Consider the following 6,851-nt stretch of genomic DNA (forward strand, 5'->3'; position numbering starts at 1 on the left):
ATCTCCTTTAGAATGGACTGGTTGGATCTCCCTGCAGTCCAAGCGACTCTCAAGAGTCTTCTCCAACACCATAGTTCAAAAGCATCAATTCTTCAGCACTCAGCTTTCTTCACAGTTAACTATATTAGAATATGTAAATGTTCTTTCCAGCTTCAAACGGTTGAAATAACAAAAGATCAGAAAGAGAGGATTCTTACAGTATCAACCCAAGAATTCGGGGTTTCACTTTGTGGGTCCTACCAAATGAAACATTTCTTCTTCCAACATAGTTTCTTAAGTTTCACGACTTTTGAACTGGAAGGAATTTATAAAAGACAAGATCTAGTTCAAGTCTTTCACTTTTAAGATGATGAAATCTAGGCACATGGATGACCATTCACTCTCAAGATTAAATGGCTGAGTCTGCTCTCGATCCAAGGTCTCCTGATTCTTAGTCCAGTACTTTACCCCTACATAGAAAAAGTCATTGATTTTGTGATGGATAGGGAAATCCTATCCACATGTAACTATAGGAATGACAATTTCCTGAGCAATTTACCACAGATGAACGTAAAAGATTGAAAACCTATAAGGTAATCTATCTAGCTCATCTCTTCATAGATTCTGCCTCTTCCTTAAATTTATGAGAAGCTAGGAGTCATCTTTGTTGATGGGACCAGGTATGGTCATTAAACTCCCTGGAAAATTAGAATCTAGACCAAATAAAGTGTTTTGATTCAGCCTCTTCCTAGGAGTCTGGCTTAGGAATATGTGACCTGGGGAAATAGTAATCATAATTTCAACCAAACGAACAGAGATCAAAAGAAGGCCCATCTGCAGCAAGAGGAATGAAGATGCACAGAAAGAAGAGAAATGGAGACATTCCCATAGAGGCCTACTGCCTAGTTTCAGTTCCTGCCTGAAGCTGATTTGACTCTGCTTTGGAATTCCATGATACATCTCTGGCCAAAAGCCAGGTCAAGTGAGATGCTGCAATCAAACAATCCCAAGTAATTCTATAACCTTTGCAATACAAAATAAAGTACATTTCAAGCAGTCCTTTATTTGTGTAAGGTGATATTCACCAAAATAGACACATCTTTTTTCTCATTAGCCATAATATATTTATACTGATCCATTAATATTTCCTCATGCAATCCTCTTTGTAATCCTTCAACACAAACATTAGCAATTTAACAATTTGATCTAAAATCCTGGAATGGAGAAAATCTAACTCATAACAGTTGAACCAATGACACTGACATAGCACACTTAACCTATTGGCTGACACAGAGAAGCATGTGGTGACTGATACATGCATGAAACACACACAAATGGAACAGGGAAATCATAAAGTAGGTGTCAATATTTTTCCATGTCTCTTCACGGGAGGTATTGTTTTGACTTTGAGCCATTAATTTTCTTTAAGTAAATGTATATCTAGAGTAGAGAGTAAAGAGCATTTACCCAGGTTTATTGTGATACTGTTTGATTCCCCAATATTATTCTTCTCCCACATGATGTAATTAAGCCAAACAGCACTTTTAAATATATTCCCTTGCAATTATTTTCCTAGAGATGAGCATGTGATTTGAGTTGGCCTAATTAGTTTACAATCTCCCATGAGTTTAACTGGGTTATACCTGGCTTTATTTCTTTGTTTTCCAGAACCCCTCATCCTGGGTGATATAACTTTTTTTCCTTTTTTTTTTTTTTTAAGATTTTTTTTTATGTGGACAATTTTTAAAGTTTTTATTGAATTTGTTATAATATTGCTTCTGTTCTATGTTTTGGTTTTTTTGGCCTTGAAACACATGGGATCTTAGCTCCTTGGCCAAGGATCAAATCTTCACCCCTTACACAGGCAGGTGAAGTCTCAGCCACTGGATCTCCAGGGAAGTCCTTGATGTTTTTTTTCTTTTCTTGAACTGCAAATCTAGTCAGAAAATTCAAACCAGTTTCTTCTCTCTCCTTCTGTCTTCCCTCTCCCCATCTTTCAATTTCATACAAACAAGGAAGCATATAGTACCAATCAAGGACTGTAATCAAAAGGAAAAAAAGCCTTTGATGAATTCCATAGTGACAGTAAAGCAGAGAAAAAAATAAAGTGAGGGTTCTTACTGACATCACTGAACCACTAAATCAACCAACTCCAGAGCCGGTCCTGCCCCTGGAAATCTAATTAAAGTCATAATGATCTTAGGAAGCTAGCTTGAGTCAGAGATTTCAATCATTTTTTTGAACAAAATATCTTGAATAATTTAAGCCCTCCTTACTCTAAACAAAATAACCCAACTTTCTTTTGATTTCCCAAAAGCCAACTGACTTGTCTGAACTGTGAATTCTAATTTGAGTTTCATAAATGTATGTACTGATCAGCAAGGATATGGGCTTTGCTGAGATCAGCAATGCATTTCTGACAGGCCCTGTATATCTCCGACTATAAATTAGGACTAACTGGCATCACAGTGTGCAGTCACCTAGGAGGTTTTTGTGGGTTTTCTTGGCTGCACTCTGCAGCATTCGGGATCTTAGTTCCCTGACTGTGCCCTCTGTATTGGGAGTACAGAGACTTAACCACTGGACTACCAGAGAAGCCCCACCTATGAGTTTAATTTTATGCCTCTTTTCTCAGAACTACCTTATCCCTAGATGAAAAAACATCCTGTTTTTTTAGGACTTTAAAATTAGTAGGATTATCATGGGCCAGATGTTTACTTCATGCAATGTGAGTATATTAATCTGTATTCAAAAATATACTTTAAAAAGATGAATCACATAAACTTATTTAAAGTGTAAGAGTAATCATCTCCAAAAATACATAAATAGCTAATTTTCTCTGTAATTTTTACCGACTTCCATTTATTCCATCCCACCACCACCCCTCCCCTCAATCAAGAAAAAAATGCAATAGTTAATATGCATTTTGAAAATACCTCCAAAAGTAACTGTTCTGTCTTAGCCCAAACCATCTCAGATTAGAAATATCTTTCTTTTTATTAAACAGTCTTGACTGTAAGATTATGAGAAAAACTGCAGCAATGCAGAGCAACAGTGCTCTGGGGCTGGGAGAATGCTGCCACTCCTGCTGAGGAGTGTCCCAATCTCCTCTTGGGAAGAGAATCAGAGACAGCCATACATCTGCATCTTGCTAGCCAGATTTACTGCCCGAAGACAAAATCACCATTTCACTCAAAACTGCTTTCACCACCAGCAAATGCTCTGTCATTTGGTTATTACTACTTTAGTATCTTCTCACTGGCATAAATTAAACTATCTTTATAAAATCACGACCCATGACCTCAGGCCTGTTTGCTCTATAAAACCCTTATGGGAAAACAAAAGTCTCTTAACAACATGGGTCGTTGAACTTCTAAGCCACTTAACAAATGACATTAGGAACACTGGTGAAAATAATTAAAATCAACAAACAAGATGTTTGTTAAACCTGAAACTTAAGTTACTAGGTTTACTGAACAAACTACACCCTTTTTCTACTGTGTTCCAGCTCTCCCAACTAATACTGTCCTTTATAGTTTCAAGTTAATTTCCAGGAATCTGTCTTATTTCACCCACCACTTTTCCAATTCATCAGTATGATTCCTCCCCTTCAAGCCAGGTTTAAAGTTATTATATTTATGGATACATATTTCTGTAGGTTTCATATGTCAGTCCTATTTCTCTGATTAGATTGAAGACAGGGTGTTTCTCTTTTACCTAATAAATAAGCCAAATACATAGCACTATAACCAAAAGTGAGGTCTGGCTGCTTGCTGCTCCAAAGCGAACAAACAGGCAAGGTTAGTGGAAAGGAAAGTTTGCTTTATTTTGGATGCTGGCAACCGGTGGCGGGGTGGGGAGGGGTGGGAACTCCTGTCCAAAGGCCAACTCCTCCCACCCCAGGCCATTGATAATCAGTTGGCAAGAGCTTTTATAGATGAAGGGAGGGGGCTATATTCGGAAACAGCACTGTCAGCTCTGACATTCATCTTTTTCTTTTAATAATATGAAAGACTTTTATTTCATATTGGTTTGTAAAACACCATAAAGGAAGGATTGAAAATTTTTACTGCGTAAAAGTACAAAATAAAATTTTCTTAAGGTGATTTTGAGATTTAGCCTTAGGTCATACTTGTGGGTCTAGATCTCCAACAATCATCTTGAAATTGGTCAGAAGTGGTCTGACCAGTGTCATCTTGATTGTCTTAAGTAGAGCTAATCTTCAGTTTCAGGTTGGTTTGTTCCCATTTCCTTAAGGCCAGTTCTTGGAATTGTGACAGCTTATGTCATGGCCACAGTCTGTCAACAGTAGTTAACTTCTACCTGATGGGGATTTCAGTATCTGTAAGACAGCTCACAGGATATGGCTCAGAATATTATCTGTAGCCCTTGAAGAGGAACTAAAGGTCCTTAACTATGGTTAATTACAGCTATTATCATTTAGTCTCCCCCCCCCCAATTTTTTTTTCATTTCTTTATTAACTTTTTAAAAATCAATTTATTTTTTAATGAAAGATAATTCTTTACAGAATGTTGTTGTTTTTTGTCAAACCTCAACATGAATCAGCCATAGGTATACATATACCCCCTCCCTTTTCAATCTCCCTCCCATCTCCATCCCCATCCCACCCCTCTAGGTTGATACAGAGCCCCTGTTTGAGTTTCCTGAGCCATACAGCAAATTCCCATTGGCTATCAATTTTACATATGGTAGTGTAAATTTCCATGTTACTATTTCCATACATCTCACCCTCTCTTCCCCTCTCCCCATGTCCATAAATCTATTCTCTATTTCTCCATTGTTGCCCTGTAAATAAATTCTTCAGTACCATTTTTCTAGATTCTGTATATATGTGTTAGAATATGATATTTATCTTTCCCTTTCTGACTCATTTCACTCTGTATAATAGGTTCTAGATTCATCTACCTCATTATAACTGACTCAAATGTGTTCCTTTTTATGGCTGAGTAATATTCCATTGTGTATATGTACCATGATTTCTTTATCCATTCATCTGTTGATGGACATCTAGGTTGCTTCCATGTTTTAGCTATTGTAAATAGTGCTGCAAGGAACAATGGGATACATGTGCCTTTTTCAATTTTGGTTTCCTCAATGTATATGCCTAGGTAGTGGGATTGCTGGGTCATATGGTGGTTTTATTCCTAGTTTTTTAAGAAATCTCAATACCATCTTTCATAGTGGCTGTACCAATTTACATTCTCATCAAAAGTGTAAGAGTGTTCCCTTTTCTCGACACCTTCTCCAGTATTTACTGTTTACAGACTTTGATGATGGCCATTCTGACCAGTAGGAGGTGATATCTCATTGTCCTTTTCATTTTCATTTCTCTAATAATGAGCGATGTTGAGCATCTTCTCATGTGTTTGTTAGCCATCCGTATGTCTTCTTTGGAGAAATGTCTGTTTAGGTCTTTTCCCCACTTTTTGATTGGGTTGTTTGTTTTTCTGGTATTGAGTTGTATGACATGCTTGTATATTTTGGAAATTAATCCTTTGTCAGTAGATTCATTTGCTATTATCTTCTCCCATTCTGAGGGTTTTCTTTTCCTTTGCTTATAGTTCCCTTTGCTGTGCAAAAGCTTTTAAGTTTAATCAGGTCCCACTTGTTTACTTTTGTTTTTATTTCCATTACTCTAGGAGGTGGGTCTGAGGTTATTGATATTTCTCCCAGCAATCTTGCTTCCAGCTTGTGTTTCTTCCAGTCCAGCATTTCTCATGATGTACTCTGCATAGAAGTTAAATAAGTGGGGTGACAATATACAGCCTCGACGAACTCCTTTTCCTATTTGGAACCAGTCCCTTGTTCCATGTCCAGTTCTAACTGTTGCTTCCTGACCTGCATATAGGTTTCTCAAGAGGCAAGTCAGGTGGTCTGGTATTCCCATCTCTTGAAGAATTTTCCACAGTTTATTGTGATCCACACAGTCAAAGGATTTGGCATAGTCAATAAAGCAGAAATAGATGTTTTTATGGAACTCTCTTGCTTTTTTCATGATCCAGCGGATGTTGGCAATTTGATATCTGGTTCCTCTGCCTTTTCTAAAACCAGCTTGAACATCTGGAAGTTCACAGTTCACGTATTGCTGAAGCCTGGCTTGGAGAATTTTCAGCATTACTTTACTAGTGCGTGAGATGAGTGCAATTGTGTAGTAGTTTGAGCATTCTTTGGCTTTTCCTTTCTTTAAGATTGCCGGGAGAAATATCAATAATCTCAGATATTCAGATGACACCACCCTTATGGCAGAAAGTGAAGAGGAACTAAAAAGCCTCTTGATAAAAGTGAAAGAGGAGAGTGAAAAAGGGCTTAAAGCTCAACATTCAGAAAACTAAGATCATGGCATCTGGTCCCATCACTTCATGGGAAATAGACGAGGAAACAGTGGAAACAGTGTCAGACTTTATTTTGAGGGGCTCCAAAATCACTGCAGATGGTGATTGCAGCCATGAAATTAAAAGATGCTTACTCCTTGGAAGGAAAGTTATGATCAACCTAAATAGTATATTGAAAAGTAGAGATATTACTTTACCAACAAAGGTCCGTCTAGTCAAGGTTATGGTTTTTCCAGTGGTAATGGATGGATGTGAGAGTTGGACTGTGAAGAGAGCTCAGCGCCGAAGAATTGATGCTTTTAAACTGTGGTTGATGCTTTTGAACTGTGGTGTTGGAGAAGACTCTTGAGTGTCCCTTGGACTTCAAGGAGATCCAACCAGTCCATCCTAAAGGAGATCAGTCCTGGGTGTTCATTAGAAGGACTTATGCTGAAGCTGAAACTCCAATACTTTGGCCACCTCATGCGAACAGTTGACTCATTGGAAAAGATTCTGATGCTGGGAGGGATTGGGGGCAG

The sequence above is a fragment of the Bison bison genome, unplaced genomic scaffold (assembly GCF_000754665.1).
Source record: "Bison bison bison isolate TAMUID 2011002044 unplaced genomic scaffold, Bison_UMD1.0 scf7180017864263, whole genome shotgun sequence".
Classification (NCBI taxonomy): domain Eukaryota; kingdom Metazoa; phylum Chordata; class Mammalia; order Artiodactyla; family Bovidae; genus Bison; species Bison bison.